This window comes from Pleurodeles waltl, chromosome 9, assembly GCF_031143425.1.
Source record: "Pleurodeles waltl isolate 20211129_DDA chromosome 9, aPleWal1.hap1.20221129, whole genome shotgun sequence".
In the NCBI taxonomy this organism is placed as follows: domain Eukaryota; kingdom Metazoa; phylum Chordata; class Amphibia; order Caudata; family Salamandridae; genus Pleurodeles; species Pleurodeles waltl.
In genome coordinates, this window is record NC_090448.1 from 256,212,759 (window position 1) to 256,230,120 (window position 17,362).

A 17,362-nucleotide genomic window follows, 5' to 3' on the forward strand; every position below is an offset into this window, starting at 1 on the left:
TGCGGATGACACTCAGATTTACCTTAAGGTGGCCTCCAATCACGATCTCTCCTTCCTTAGCTCTACTCTCGACTCCATTCAAAACTGGATGTTAACTCATCAACTGATCCTGAATCCCTCCAAAACAGAATTCCTCCTCCTCTCCTCCTCACTTTCTCATCCCCCAGTGCAATCATGGATAGATCAGATCAATCTAATGAACAATAAGCCCATCATTGTCGAGAGCGCAAAATCCCTTGGTGTCATTCTCGACAAAAAACTCAATCTACTCTCCCACATCGACTCCATTGCAAAGTCTGCTCGACACCAACTGCGCCTTCTTTGGGGAATTCGTCGCTTCTTCCCGGAGCACGACCTTAAAACCCTGGTCCAATCGCTGGTTCTCTCCAGATTGGACTACTGCAACTCTCTTCTTACTGGCCTTCCCAAATCCCACCTTTCCCCCCTGAAGTCTATTCTCCATTCAGCAGCTCGTTTCATATATGGGGCCAAAAGAAGCGACCACATTACACCCATTTTATCCACCCTCCGTTGGCTTCCCATAGAGGCAAGATCTATCTACAAAACTGCATGTATCACCCACAAAGCCTTGCACTCCTCCTCCCCTCGTTACCTGGTGAATAAACTGAAACTCTCTGGGGGCTCCAGACCATCACGTAATGCAGAAAAGTTATTGCTTGAACCTCCCATTTTCAAGAAGGAAAGATCGATGGCCCAATCCTTTTCAGGCAACGCGGTGAGAATCTGGAACTCACTTCCGCCTCAGCTTCGGACCACCACCTCTTCCCAGGCCTTCAAAACTGACCTCAAAGCTCTCCTCCTTCAAAGACACTTCCAAATTTAATTCAAGCCCTCTATTTTCTGAAGGAAGTCCTTCCATTATAGGAAATTCTGTTCTCCATGCCTATAGAAGTGCCTTCCCAGGGTGTTTTTGTGTTTTGAGTGTCTGCCATTTAGTGCAGTTTTATACCTCTACCTGTATTTTGTACTCTTTTGTATCATGCACACGGCACCTTTCCTTTTACAACGTATCATTTGGTACCTCTTTTATCTTGTTTACTTTTGATACATGCACAACGGCCACCACTGCCTCATGTAACGTAACTATTGTTTTAGTGTTTTGAGTGTCTACCATTTATTGCTATTTTATTTTTTTTGTCCTCTACTCGTACTTTATTTGCTCTTGTAACCTGCACACGTCACTTTCTCCTTTTGTATTGCCTCATGTAATGTAACGTTTGCGTTTTTATCAGGCTCACTTGTAATTCCTCTCCTCTTGTATCTTTACTTTGCCTATTGTGAAGCGCTCTGACACCTTCGGGTAAAGTCCGCGCTATATAAAAACGCATTAAATAAATAATGGTCAGTGACATCACTCATGACATCACTGAAGACACCTCATATGACATCACTGAGTGGCTGGAGAAAGTGCTCCACCACCACCTGCACAGTCTCAAGAAATTCCTGAAGAAGATGATTCTCAACAGGTGCCTTTTTATGTAAAAAAGAGAATGATGTATGGAAATGTTTTACCATACCTAGTGGTGAAAACAAAGTCAGTGAAAGAATTCTGAAATGCGATCTCTGTAAAAAAAAACTCTTTTGTGGAACATCAAAGAAATACAGCCACGGAATGTCGAGTACGTGGAAACATCTGTGCACAATCCATGAACAGCCATACCAATGAATAATGAGGGAAAAAGAACCAACACAATTAATTGTAGAACCTGGTACCTCATCATCTAGCCAAGCTACTGCTCAGAATATCAGTATGTCAGCTACATGCACCAAATTAGGTGAAATTGTAACATCCTGCAGCATCTGCCCTAATTTTGTGGTTGCAAAATTAAAAAATGTCAATGACTTCTTTTTGCAGGTCAAAAGCCACCATTGCTTATTTGTTTTCATATGGTTTTTCTTCAAACTAGCTGTTATTGCACACTGTTGTGCTTTCATAATGCAAATGTATTGCATTTAAGTTTCTCCCAGGTTTCCAATGCATTTTCTGAAAAAAAGAGCTGTGTTCAAGTCTTTATTACTCATCAGTATTTCCATACGTGTGAGTGCATATATAACTTTAAATTCCATGTTTAAATGTATTTTTCAGTTTCGGTCTTGGTCTCTCAATGTATCCAAAATTGTGTCCCTGGGTGTGCTACTGTATGTGTAAATCTGATCCTGGGTATGTCTGTGTACATGATAGTGTCTACCTGTATGTTTGAATGGAAGCATTACTATATAACTGGCTTTGTTAGTTTCTGGATTAGTGTCTGCCTGGGTCTCAGTCTATGCATCAGTGTGTTTCTCAATGAGATAGTGTGTATCAATGTGTATCTGGGTGTATTAATCTTTACATTAGTGTTCATCTAAGTGTGCCAGTGTATCTAATCATGTTGGCCTGTGTTTGTCAGAGCATGTATCATTTTGCATTTGGATATGTCAGTGTATGCAGTAGTATCTGTATGGCAGTATAAGTGATTAAGTGCATACATTTGTACATGACTGTCTTAGGGCATGCATGAGTTTCTGGCTGGCTATATCAGTGTATGCATCAGTGTGTGCTTGTGTATGGTAGTTTATACATCAGTGTATTCCTAGGTGTGTGAGTGTCACTCTATCAATCTTTCTCTCCCTGGGTGTCTCAATGTAAACATCACTGTACATCTGAATGGTTCTCTGAATACATCAGTGTCCTCTTCGCTGCATCACTGCATGAACCAATTTGTGCCTGGATCTGTCAGTAGATGCATAATTGTATCCCTGGATGTATCAGTAAATGTAAGAGAGTGTGTCTGGGTGTATCTCTATATACATCAGTGTGTGTCTGGCTCTCCCAGTCTACAGATCAGAGTGTATCTCTGTGTCCCTGTAATTGTTTTGGCGGTTAGTAATCACACATGAATCGCTTGTTCTATATACGTGATGTTTATTTGAGGTATTTTGGGTTCGAGCTATGGTAGTTCCTGGTCTCTCCTCTTTTGTTTTTGTTTCTTCTAGCTTGGTTGGATGTTGTGGTATTGGATTTGCACTTCACACTTCTCCTTTGTCTTCTCGTCTCACAGGTTCCCCGGGAAGTGTATGTGGAGAGAAAGAGAGGAATAGAGGTAAGTGATTTGTAAGGCACTCGGGGTATTTTCCTCTTTTCTGTCGCCTTCCTGCCTTTCCTTCTTTTTGTTTCATTCTACTTTTGGTATACTGATATCTTTTCTACTTTTACTCTTTTCCTACCTCTCTGATCTGTCTCATTAGAGTGGGATTACTCCTATGTCTACCCCCTTGCCCTTATTCTTTTCCTTCTGCAAAAAAAAATGGTATGGAGTTCTCTTATTCTCTTAAGCGCCCATCCATCTCTGGGTAGGCCACCGCCAGGATCCTGAATATCAGGGGGGTCATGGTTCGACGGGCACCCCTCCCACGTTGGGAGGTCATCCCCAGCTGAGCCTCCGCTGTCTTCTTGCTCCAGCGGCGAATGTCCTCCCATCTTTTCCAGCAGTGGGTGCTTCGTCTGTGGTAGACCCCCAGGGTCCTGACGTCCTTGGCGATGGCACGCCAAATAGCTTTCTTCTGGTGGGCGCTGACCTACATGAAATGTACAGGGAAAGTAGAGAAGTCATTACCAACTGCACCGTCAAAGTGAGTGGCCCCCATCCCTACCCTTGCCATGTTGCACATGCACCCACCGTCTTTCATGCACGCAGAACTCTGCCCCCTTCCTTCTTACATCCAGCCCTCTCCACACAGGCATAGCCCATACAACATGCTCCCTGTGTACTTACCTGTTTGTCTGGAGGACCGTAGAGTAGCGTGTACTGGGGAGGACCCCATCGACGAGCTTCTCCAACTCCTCCGATGTGAAGGCAGGGGCCCTTTCCCCAGATGCACGAGCCATTGTCTCTTCCAGACCGAGGTCACAGCAGCACTTGCAGTGTAGGTCCTCTCCTGTCGAAGATCAAGTATGGAATGATTAAACAGAAAATGGTGGTCACGTCCGCGGCGGTCACGTCCGCGGCGGTGCGTACCATCACTGCCGGTGTACATCGTCATTGGCTCCTGGGACCCATAGGGTCCAATGTTAACCAATGCAGCATTGCGCCGCGGTCTTCGACCGCCTACCGCGACGGTGTACAACGCCAGCGCAGTTACCTCACATCCCGTTGTCCCACTTTACAGGTCAGGCAGCCGCCATTTCAGGGGCCCACACGGCCTAATTTCCAACTGCGTCACACATACCTAGGCCTAGTCTCAACACACATACAGGACCACCTTTTGTGTAAGATTGGTGTTCTATGTAAACTGTGGGTACGTATCTCTGAGTTGTTTGACTCTGTGGTCGCTGATGTCCTTCATAGGCACCGTCCGCTGGGACATGTGAGGAGATGGCGGAATCCTCCGGTGTACCGACCGCTGGTGGACCTGTCGACGATGGAGGAAAGACAGTTGATCATCACCTACAGGTTTGACCGTGCCACAATCCAGGAACTGTGTACCCAGTTGGAGCCAGACCTGATGTCAGCAATCTGCCATCCCATAGGAATCCCCCCTCAAGTGCAGGTGCTATCAGTACGCCATTTCCTTGCAAGTGGGTCATTTCAAACAACTGTGGCCATGGCATCAGGGATGTCCCAGCCTATGTTTTCCAACGTATTGTCCAGAGTGTTGTCTGCCCTGCTGAAACACATGCGGAGCTACATCGTTTTCCCTCAGGTAGAGGATTTGCCTACAGTGAAAGGTGATTTCTTTGCCCTTGGACATATCCCCAACATCATAGGTGACATTGATGGGACCCATGTGGCTTTGCCCCCCCCCTCCCCCACAGGAGGGAACAGGCGTACAGAAACCGGAAGAGTTATCATTCCATGAATGTACAGATGGTATGTTTGGCAGACCAGTACATCTCCCATGTGAATGCCATGTTCCCTGGCTCAGTGCATGACACCTACATCCTGCGGAATAGCAGCATCCCTTATGTGACGGGTCAACTCCAGAGGCACCGGGTATGGCTATTAGGTGAGACCCTGGAAGCAAGACAGTGGGAATGGGTGTCTGGGGTTGTCCCTACAGGTTAGTATGTGTCTAACAGTTGTCCCTCGCCATTTGCAGGTGACTCTGGGTACCCCAACCAGTCATGGCTACTGACCCCAGTGAGGAATCCCAGGACCAGGGCAGAGGAACGCTACAATGAAGCCCATGGGCGAACTAGGAGGGTGATCGAGCGGACCTTCGGCCTCCTGAAGGCCAGGTTCAGGTGCCTGCATATGACAGGTGGATCCCTATTCTACTCACCAAAGAAGGTGTGCCAGATCATCGTGGCCTGCTGTATGCTTCACAACTTGGCTTTGTGACGACAGGTGCCTTTTCTGCAGGAGGATGGTCCAGATGTCGGTGTTGTGGCAGCTGTGGAGCCTGTGGACAGTGATGAGGATGAAGCAGAGGAAGAAGACATGCAGAACAGGGACTCAGTGATCCTGCAATATTTCCAGTGAAACACAGGTGAGAATACATTCCTGCCTACTACATGTACTTTTACACTACTACCTCTATCCTGTCTGTCATTTTCACCCAGTGTATGGTCACTGAGTTGTCACTTTCCCTTACGGTTTCACAGGTGTGGGTCCCAACATGTGTCACCTGCTTAGATTCCTCATGGACTAGAGCTGTGTGACATAAGTATGTTGACATTACTATTTCAAGAACATTTTGAAACTGTAATTGCAAATACACTATTTTGAAATCACAGACAGACTCCAGATCTTTTTGTGCGTTAGGTGTGTTTGTTTAAATGCAAAATATTGGAGGGGGAAGTTAAATGGTGAGGGGTGATGGCGGAGGAGTGTCCATGGCAGAGTCCAGTCTATAAGTCTCACAGGTGCATTGCACATATGGGCATAGGAAGTGGAGCTGGGGCAGTTTAAATATGGACAGGGTGACAAAGTGGGACAGTGGGATGACAATCAGGGTGGTCTCATTTCTTGGCGGGGGTCTTGGCATCGTGCTCTGTCCTGTTCCTGGATCTCAGGGACCATTTGTGGGGTGGTTCTCCGTCTGCAGGGGGTGGGGTTCTGGTGTGGTGGTCCTGTGGTGAGGCGTCCTGTCCAATAGCGCCGGTGGAGGTGGTGGGCAGTTCATCGTCCATGCTAGTGTCAGGGGCCCCCTGTAGTGCCACAGTGTACCTCCTGGTGTTGAGTAGTTCCTTCAGCACCCCTACGATGGTGCCCAGGGTGGAGCTGATGGTTCTGAGTTCCTCCCTGCAGCCCAAATACTGTTCCTCCTGCATGCGCTGGGTCTCCTGAAACTTGGCCAGGACCGTTGCCATTGTCTCCTGGGAGTGGTGGTAGGCTCCCATGATGGAGGAGAGGGCCTCGTGGAGAGTGGGTTCCCATGGACTGTCCGCCCCCTGTCGCACGGCAGCCCTCCCAGTTCCCCTGTGTTCCTGGGCCTCCGTCCCCTGGACCGTGTGCCCACTGCCACTGCCCCCAGGTCCCTGTTGTTGTTGGGGTGGTGGGTTATCCTGGGTTCCCTGTAGTGGTGGACACACAGCTGATTGACGTGTCCTGGGGACAGAGGTATGGGCCCGCTGGGTTGGTGCTGTGCTGGTGTTTCCAGAGGGGGCAAGGTCTGTGGTGGCCTGTGCCTGTGTGAGGGGAACCAACTGTCCTGAGGCCCACGATGGTCCGGGCTAGTCATCTAGTTCCAGTTGGACAGAGGTGCTGTCATCACTGTGGGCCTCTTCTGTGGGTGGAGTGGACATGTCCGGACCCTCCTGTCTGGTGACGTTGGGTAGTGGTCCTGCAGGGGTGGAAAGACATGATTATTGCATCTGTGTGTGTCATGGTGTGCAATGGGTGGGTGACAGTGTACCCCAGGGGTTGCATTTCTGTGTGTGAGCTTGTGTGATGATGGTTTAGGGGGGTGTATGGGTATGTGCAGTGGGCATGCTTTAGTGATGGGTGTCCATGCTTTGTTGTTGCATGCAGGGCTTGGTGTTGGGATGTGTGGTTTGTGATATTGGTACATTTGTGAGGAGTTGGAGTGATAGGGGTGAGGGCGAGGGTGGGGGTATGTGATAGCATGCAGGTAGGGTGGAGGATGTAATAGTTAAGATTTGACTTACCAGAGTCCATTCCTCCACCTACTCCTGCGAGGCCCTCAGGATGCAGAATCGCCAAGACCTGCTCCTCCCATGTTGTTAGTTGTGGGTGAGGAGGTGGGGGTCCGCCGCCAGTCCGCTGAACCGCCTAGTGGTGTCTTGAGACCACGGAACGCACCTTCCCCCATAGGTCATTCCACCTTTTCCTGATGTCCTCCCAATTTCTTGGGTGTTGTCCCACTGCGTTGACCCTGTCGACTATTCTTCGCCATAGCTCCATCTTCCTTGCAATTGAGGTGTGCTGCACCTGTGATCCAAATAGCTGTGGCTCTATCCGGACGATTTCCTCCACCATGACCCTGAGCTCCTCCTCCGAGAACCTGGGCTGTCTTTGCTGTGCCATGGGGTGGTGTAGGTGATGTGTGGGGTGATGTGCGTGGTGATAAGTGTGGTGATATGTAGTGGGGTGTTTTGTGAGGTGCGTGGAAGTTGTGTGAGTGATGGTGCTGTGTGCCTGTGGATGCTAGTTTGTTGATGGTGGTGTCTCTCTCGGGCCTTCGGTCGTGAATTTTGGTCGTAGGGGTTTGTGGGTGATGTGGGTGTGTGTTTTATATTGTATTGGGTGTGTGGGAGTGGTGTGTGTATGTGTATCAGGTGTGTGTATTTCAAATTGTCCAATGTGGTAGTGTTTTGTAAAAGTGTGTGTATTTTGAAGCCGGCGGTGTGTACCGCCAATGGAATACAGCGGTTGAAAGACCGCTGCATGGATTCGTGTGTCATGATAGTGTGGGCGTATTTCTGTTGGCGTGACGGTGGAAGATTTGTTTTCGCCAGTTTATCACTGACCTTTGTGTGGCGGACTTGTGTGGGTGTCTGAATTTTGGCGGATTCCGGGCAGTGGGTCATAATGACGAGGCGGAATTCCACGGCTGCGGCAGTGTTTTGGTGGTCTTCTGCACGGCGGTAAGCGGCTTTTACCGCCAATGTTGTAATGAGCCCCTATGTCCTAGGGAGGTCTGAACATGGGTACGGATTGCGTATAATACAAGAGGTAGTTTTTTCTCCCAATCTTTACCGGCCTCTGATATGCTTTTTCTGAGGAGTGTTTTAATTGTCCTATTGTACCTCTCTACTAACCCATCTGTTTGTGGGTGATAAACAGAGGTCCTGATTTGTTTCACCCCTAGGGATCGGCACACCTCTGTCATGAGTCTGGACATGAAGGGAGTCCCTTGGTCAGTCAATATTTCTTTAGGGAAACCCACCCTGGAAAAGAACTCTATCATTGCTTGTGCAATGGCTTTTGTGTGCATACTGGGTATGGGAATCGCTTCCGGATACCGGGTGGCATAGTCCACCAATACTAAGACATATTGTGGGCCCCGGACTGAGGGTGTGAGAGGTCCAATAATATCTATCCCAACCCTAGAAAACGGGATGTTTATAATAGGAAGGGGTTGGAGGGGAACGGGTTTATGTGGAGAGGGGCTATACAGTTGGCATTTGGGACACTCTGCACAATGTTTACGAATTTCCCCGAATACCCTAGGCCAATAGAACCGTCTGAGCACTGCTTCCTCCGTCTTCTCCCTTCCCAGGTGACCTTCCCCGTTATCTCCATGGGCTAGGTGTAACACCTACTGTTGGTGACTCCTAGGAACAACCAACTGTAATTCTTTTCCCCCGTTGTGGTGGGTCTCCTATATAGTAGGTTATTGTGGATCAGGAATCTGGGACCTAACCCTTGTTCCTCTGGAGACAATGCTTGATGCCATGCGTGTTTCAAAGAGGGGTCCTCGTTTTGATTCTGCCGAATGTCTCCCATAACCGTACAGACTCTTCTAGCAACCTCTGTTCCGTCCAGTTGTAGGGATTCCTGTGCATAGTAATGTCGCTGCTCCCGTTTCTGTTTTCTACTGAGGGTAACCCGGGCTTCTTTGGGTTCCTCCATATCGGATCCACTGGGGGCCTCCTCCCACCAGGTTCTCAAGAGATGTTCTTGCCCTGCTTTAGCTAACAGAGAGGGGAAGTCCTCATAATCGGTTCAGAGGATTATATCCTCGTCCAGTCGGGAAAGAACCCCCACCCGTAGGGTCTCAGTTTTATCCCTCCAATTCAACCGTATGGTAGCCACTGGATAATACCACTGATCGCCATGCACGCATGCGATTAGGACCTGGGTTTTGGAATCCTCTTGACCAGGTAGTACTAGATCCCGCCGGATTACACTCTGGCTACACCCTGAATCTATTAAAGTTGTTCTTTCCACCTCATTGATGAAGATAGTCAGGGTATATTTTGGTTTCTCCCCTCTGGACCAGAAAACCCTCCCTCTTGTCAATCCAATCTCCATGGGTTCCTCAGTGTCTTTTCTATGTGGGCAATGTCTGGCGATATGACCCCACTGTGAGCAGTTATAACACTGGGGACCTGTGCCTGGGTAGCCGGGAGTCACCGGGGCTGCTGGTTGTGAACGTTCGGGACCATGTATTAGTACCGGCCGATGGGTGGTGCTCCTAGTCATGGTGGGTCGGACAGGGGAGGGAGGTGGTGGTCTGCTAGCTGTAGCATGGAAGTCCGGGCCCCTATGATATGCACATGCAAGGTCCACAGCTGTTTCATTAGTCAGCCCGGGATGTTGCCTTACCCAATTACGTGTTGTAGAAGGCAAAGCATCCAGATACTGTTCCAGGACTATATCGTCAAACATTTCTTCCCTGGTTTTCTCTGTTGGATGTAGGCACCTCCCTGCTGCATGCTGGACTCTGTAGTATAAAGTGCGAGGGTTCTCCTGATGCTGCCTTTTCACTTGGCTGAACCTAGTGCAGTAGCTTTCACTGTGCAGCCTAACCCTTTCCAAAATAGTTTTCTTGATCTCTCTGTAGGGTAGAGTGCCACCGGTATTAATAGCTTGGTAAGTGGCCTGCAAGTGGCCTGTGAGTAGTGGGGCTCTATACTGGCCCCATTTCTCCTCTGGCCAGTTGGCCATGCTGGCAACTCTCTCAAAGTTCGTGAAGAAAGAGTCTGGGTCCTCCTGTTCCTGATAGCACTGCAGTACGCTACTTGGTACATTAGGGTGCACCTTTGAATGTGCGATGGTGTCTGTAAGCTTCCCCACGGCTGTTTCATGTACCAGCTGGTTGTTTGCCATAATTGTTGCTTGGCTCTTGAGAGCTGTCTGCAGAGCCTCACGTTCCCCCTTGGCTTCTTTCATTTGTTGCTCCCATAACAACTGGAGGCGTCGCTGCCCCTCTGCCAACTGGGCTATCATGTCTGCCATAGTTGCCTTCTCTTCCATGGTAGCGGTCCTCAAAATCCCACTTCTGACACCACTTGTAACGGTTTTGGCGGGTAGTAATCACACATGAATCAGTTGTTCTATGTGCGTGATGTTTATTTGAGGTATTTTGGGTTCGAGCTATGGTAGTTCCTGGTCTCTCCTCTTTTGTTTTTCTTTCTTCTAGCTTGGTTGGATGTTGTGGTATCGGATTTGCACTTCACACTTCTCCTTTGTCTCCTCGTCTCATAGGTTCCCCGGGAAGCGTATGTGGAGAGAAAGAGAGGCATAGAGGTAAATGATTTGTAAGGCACTTTGGGTATTTTCCTCTCTTCTGTCGCCTTCCTGCCTTTCCTTCTTTTTGTTCCGTTCCACTTTTGGTATACTGATATCTTTTCTTCTTTTACTCTTTTCCTACCTCTCTGATCTCTCTCATTAGAGTGGGATTACTCCTATGTCTACCCTCTTGTCCTTATTCTTTTTCTTCTGCAAAAAAAAATGGTCTGGAGTTCTCTTATTGTTCGATTTTTTTGGTGGTTCTCTGTGCGCGGTGCCTTGGTGCTGAATCTCTCTGAAATGCTTCTTTGTTTTGTGCTCAATATTTTGGTGACTGCATGCAGTAGTGCTCTCCCACCCCTTTTCCCCTTCGTACTGTTACCCTTCTCTTTTCTTTCCCCACGCCCCCTTTTCTCTCCGCCCTCCTGCTCCCTCATGGCAGGACCCACACACACCTGGAACTGCCACGCTTCTCCAGAAGCGTGGCGGGATGCAGCGTTCCGTCTTCCCGCGTTCCTGCTGTGTCAGGGATCCCGTCTGTGGTGTCCGGTCCCCGTCGCTTGGGTAGATGCCGCTCTCCCGTCTTCAGGCACCTCTCGATTCTCCGATCTTCTTCGTCCTCTTCCTTGTCGTCTTCCTCGCCGTCTCCTCCTCCGATTCCATTTCCGTCTCCTCCTCCACACCCCTCTGGTCCTGCTACTGAGTCTTTTTACCTCCCGGCTTCCGCGTCGGAGCTGCCGCCAGCCAATCACGGGAAGGGAAGTCGGGGAGGTTCGAAACAGCGCAGGCAGCCCCAGCACCAGTCAGTCTTATGTGCGGGCGGTCCCCAGCTACCCCGTCACTGTCCCATACATGCATTACTGCATACCTAAGTGTCTCAGTGTATATGTCAGTGTATCCCTGAATGTGTCAGTGTATGCATCACTCTCACCTGGGTATTATAGTGTATCCAATAAAGAGGACCTGGGTGTCTCAGTCAGTGCATCAGTGTGCCCCTGGTTGTGTCAGTGCATGCAACAGTGCATGCCGGGATATGTCACTGTACTCATTAGTCCGCAGCTTGGTATGTTAGTCTATACATCACCGTGTACATAGGTGCGTCAGTGTACAGATCAGTGTGTGCTTACGTGTGTTGCATCAGTGCGTCCCTGGTTGTGTTATTGAATCTATCAGTGTGATCCCTGGTGCATGACTTGGTATATTATTATCTGCACAAGTGAATACACAAGTGACTGTATGACTATTTCCCTTGATACGAGACAGGCTGTATCTTTTCCTTAGTAGCTATATAAGTATCATGTGTTCTAGTAGAGTGCATATATACCTTGGAATGGACAACGGCCTCTACAATGTTTCATCTCAGTCACTAAAACTCAGAACAACATGGTTCATCTTTGAATACAAATACACTCTCTTCTGGGTACCTACTTATTTATTTATAATCAACATTTATATGGCCCAATAAATTATTATCTTTCCTCAATTTCATTACTATAGGTTTGTTCATCAAAGAAGCACAGTGTTTACAATCCTATATACACCGTACCTTTTTGCCGTTTTGTATATTTTTTCCCTTCACATCCAGCAAATATTGGTGGTCATTACAACATTGGTGGTAAAAGCTGCTTACCGCCGTGCAGAAGACCGCCAACATACCGCTGCGGCCGCGGAATTCCGCCACAGCCATTATGACCCACATCTCGGAAACCGCCGAAATTCAGACACCCACACAAGTCCGCCACACCAAAGGTCAGTGATAAACTGGTGAAAACAAAACCTCCACCGTCATGCCAACAGAAACACGCCCATGGTATTACGACCCACGAATCCACGCTGCGGTCTTTCAACCGCGGTATTCCATTGGTGGTACACACCGCTGCGCTCAAAATACACACACATCTCCAAAACACCGCCACATTGGACTATTCGAAATACACACACCTGATACACATACAAACACCACTCCCACACACCCAACACAATATAAAACACACACCCATATCACCCACAAACCCCTACGACCCAAAATTTGAGACGAATGCCAGAGAGAGAGCACAGCAATAGACAACCCCACCACACAGAGGCACACGACACCATCACCCACACAACATCCCCGCACAAAACACCACACGCCACTACACATCACCACACTCATCACCACATACACCACCCCACACATCACCTACACCACCCAATGGCACGCCAAAGACACCCCAGGTTTTTGGAGGAGGAGCTCAGGGTCATGGTGGAGGAAATCGTACGGGTAAAGCCACAGCTATTTGGATCACAGGTGCAGCACACCTCTATAGCTAGGAAGATGGAGCTATGGCGAAGAATCGTGGACAGGGTCAATGCAGTGGGACAGCACCCAAGAAATCGGGAGGACATCAGGAAGAGATGGAACGACCTAAGGGAGAAAGTGCGTTCCGTGGTCTCCAGGCACAACATCGCGGTTCAGCGGACTGGCGGCGGACCCCCACCTCCTCCCCCACAACTAACTACATGGGAGGAGCAGGTCTTGACCATTATGCATCCTGAGGGCCTCGGAGGAGTCGGTGGAGGAATGGACACTGGTAAGTCAAATCTTAACTATCATATCCCCCACCCTACCTGCATGCTATCACACACCCCAACCCTAGCCCCATCCCCTAAAACTCCAACTCCTCACTAATGTACTAATAACACAAACCACACATCCCAACACCAAGCCCTGCATGACACAGCAAAGCATGGACACCCATCTCTAAAGCATGCCCACTGCACATACCCATAACACCCCCCTCAACCATCATCACACAAGCCCCCACACAGGAATGCTAGCACTGGGGTACACGCTTACCCACCCATTGCACACCATGACACACACACATTCAATAATCATGCTTTTATACCCCTGCAGGACCACTACCTAACGTCACCAGACAGGAGGGTCCAGACATCTCTACCCCACCCACAGAAGAGGCCCACAGTGATGACAGCATCTCTGTCCAACAGGTTCCAGATGACCAGCCCGGACCATCGTGAGCCTCGGGACAGTCGGTTCCCCTCGCACAGGCACAGCCCAACACTGACCTTCCACCCTCTGGAAACACCAGTACAGCACCCACCCAGCGGGCCCATGCCTCCGTACCCAGGACACATCAATCAGCAGTGTATCCACCATTACAGGGTACCCAGGATAACCCACCACCCCAACAAAAACAGGGACCTAGGGGCAGTGGTAGTGGGCACACGGTCCAGGGGACGGAGGCACAGGAACACAGGGGAACTGGGAGGGCTGCTGTGTGACAGGGGGCGGACAGGCCAAGGGAACCCACTCTCCACGAGGCCCTCTCCTCCTTCATGGGAGCATACCACCACTCCCAGGAGACGATGGCTACGGTCCTGGCCAAGTTTCAGGAGACCCAGCGCCTGCAGGAGGAACAGTATTTGGGCTTCAGGGAGGAACTCAGAACCATCAGCTCCGCCCTGGGCACCATCGTAGGGTTGCTGAAGGACATACAGAACATCATGAGGGACACCGTGGCACTCCAAGGGACCCCTGACACTAGCCTGGATGATGAACTGCCCACCACCTCCGCCGGCGCTAGTGGACAGGACGCCCCGCCACAGGACTACCACACCAGCACCCCAACCCCTGCAGACGGACAACCACCCCGCAAACGGTCCCTGAGATCCAGGAACAGGACAGAGCACGATGCCAAGACCCCCGCCAAGAAATGAGACCACCCTGATTGTCATCCCACTGTCCCACTTTGTAACCCTGTCCATATTGGAACTGGCCCAGCACCACTTCCTATGCCCATATGGGCAGTGCACCTGTGAGACTAATAGACTGGACTCTACCATGGACATTCCTCCACAATCAGCCATGACCATTTTACCACCCCCTCCAATAATCAGCACTTCAATAAACACCCTTGAACCACAAAACAATCTGGAGTCAGTCTGTGATATTGAAAATGTGTATTAGCTATAACAATGACAAAATCCGTTCTCAATAGTAATGTCAACATGCCTATGTCATACATCACATGTCCATGAAGTATGCAAGCAGATGACACACATTGGTAACCACACCTGTGAAACCATAATGGAAATGTACAACTCAGTTACCAAATACTGCTTGAAATTGACAGACAGGATAGAGGTAGAAGTGTGAAAGTAAAAGTATTAGTAAAGAAAGTGTTGTCACCTGTATGTCACTGGAAATATTGCTGTATGACTGAGTCCCTGTTGTCAATGTCTTCTTCCTCTGCTTCCTCCTCATCACTGTCCACAGGCTCCACAGCTGCCACTACACCGTCATCTGGACCATCCTCCTGCAGAAAAGGCACCTGGCGTCGCAAAGCAAGATTGTGAAGCATACAGCAGGCGATGATGATCTGGCACACCTTCCTTGGTGAGTAGAATAGGGAACCACCTGTCATTTGGAGGCACCTGAACCTGGCCTTCAGGGGGACGAAGGTGCGTGCGATCACCCTCCTAGTCCGCCCATGGGCCTCATTGTAGCGTTCCTCTGCCCTGGTCCTGGGATTCCTCACTGGGGTCAGTAGCCATGACAGGTTGGGGTAACCAGAGTCCCCTAATAGCCACACCTGGTGCCTCTGGAGTTGACCCATCACATAAGGGATGCTGCTATTCCGCAGGATGTAGGCGTCATGCACAGAGCCAGGGAACATAGCATTTACCTGGGAGATGTACTGGTCTGCCAAACATACCATCTGTATATTCATCGAATGATAACTCTTCCGGATCCTGTACACCTGTTCACTCCTGTGGGGGGTGGACCAGAGCTACATGGGTCCCATCAATGGCACCTATGATGTTAGGGATATGTCCCAGGGCATAGAAGTCACCTTTAACTGTAGCCAAATCCTCCACCTGAGGGAAAATGATGTAGCTCCTCATGTGTTTCAGCAGGGCAGACAACACTCAGGACAACACATTGGAAAACATAGGCTGGGACATCCCTGATGCCATGGCCACTATTGTTTGAAATTACCCACTTGCTAGGAAATGGACCATTGATAGCACATGCACTTGAGGGGGGATTCCTGTGGGATGGCGGATTGGTGACATAAGGTCTGGCTCCAATTGGGTACACAGTTCCTAGATTGTGGCACGGTCTAACCTGTAGGTGATGACTAAAAGGACGCTCCTCCATTGTCAACAGGTCCACCAGCGGTCGGTACACTGGAGGATTCTGCCATCTCCTCACATGTCCCAGCTGACGGTGCCTAGGAAGGACAACAGCGACTACAGAGTCAAGCAATTCAGAGGTATGTACCCACAGGGCGAGGGGAGCTTCACGGTGGTCACCGGATCAGCAAACAGCGACACAGACTCGTCCTCCGATGGGAGCTCCCTTGTGGTGGCGGCACCATCTGTGCCCCCCACTTCAACAGGTACAGTCGCCACCCCTCCACCAGCACCGCCCTCCCAGCAGCCCCTCAGCCTTCGCCCCGTGCCCGCTCACCCAGGAGGGTGGGCATCACCTTCGCCCCAGGCACCTCAGTCCCTGCCCCTGTCACCTCTGCTGCCCTCAGTGAGGAGGCCATTGACCTCCTCAGGTCACTCACTGTTGGGCAGTCTACGATTGTGAATGCCATCCAGGGTGTAGAAAGGGAGTTGCAACACACTAATGCATTCCTCGAGGGCATTCACTCTGGACAGGCTGCCCATCATCGAACCCTGCAATCTCTGGCCTCAGCACTGATGGCAGCCATTGTCCCTGTGTCTAGCCTCCCCCCTCCAACTTCCTCCACCCAGACCCAATCCCCTGTACCTCAGCCTATCCCAAGCACACCACCAGACCAGCCTGCACACACCTCAACACACAAGGGCAGCTCAGGCAAACATAGGCACCACACATCCCACAGGCACTCACACAAGCATCACCCACATACAGACATATCAACATCCACTGGCTCCACTGTGTCCCCCTCCTCGTCGTCTCTCACCTGCATGCACTACCACTACAGCCACTAGGACTCGCACAGAACACCCAGTACCACACCCCACTCACCACCCCCACTACCATTTACACGTCCCCTATGTCCTCTCCCAGTGTGTCTGTGACGCCCCCTCCCAAAGTACACAAACGCAGGCACACACACACCCAACATCCATCCACCTCACGACAGCCTCCAGAACATGCACCTGCACCCAAATCACCTAAAGTTACACCTCCTCCAACCACCTCGTCTTCCTCCACTCCCAGACCCCCTCCAGCTACCCATCCCAATGTTCGTCAGAAACTTTTCCTCAGCAACGTTGACCTCTTTCCCACCAACCCCCCCTCCAATTCATAAGTCCCGTAGTAGCACCTCAGCCCAAAAACGTCCGGTACCAGTGGTGCCTGTTAGAGGTATGTGGAGTGCACCGGGCACCAGGGCAGCCAGTGTGACACGGAGCCAAAGCACATCCAGTCCCCCCCCTGTGAAGCACCAGAAGTTGGACAGTGCCCGACGGGAGAGGGTGAAGACTCCTGCTGGCACAGCCGCTAACAAGGGTCCCGGGGGGAGTGTCGAGTCAGCTGTGACTCCTCCCAAGGTGGGGAAGGGGCAGAAGAAAGCACCAAAGTCTGGGAAGAGCAGCACGGCGGAGAAGGCCGCCATCATCCCCGCTGCCCAGGACACCACCGCCAGCCCGATCGTCACTGGTCAAGAGACCACCGCCAGAGTCAGTGCCCAGGAGGGCAGCACAATCGTCATGGGTCA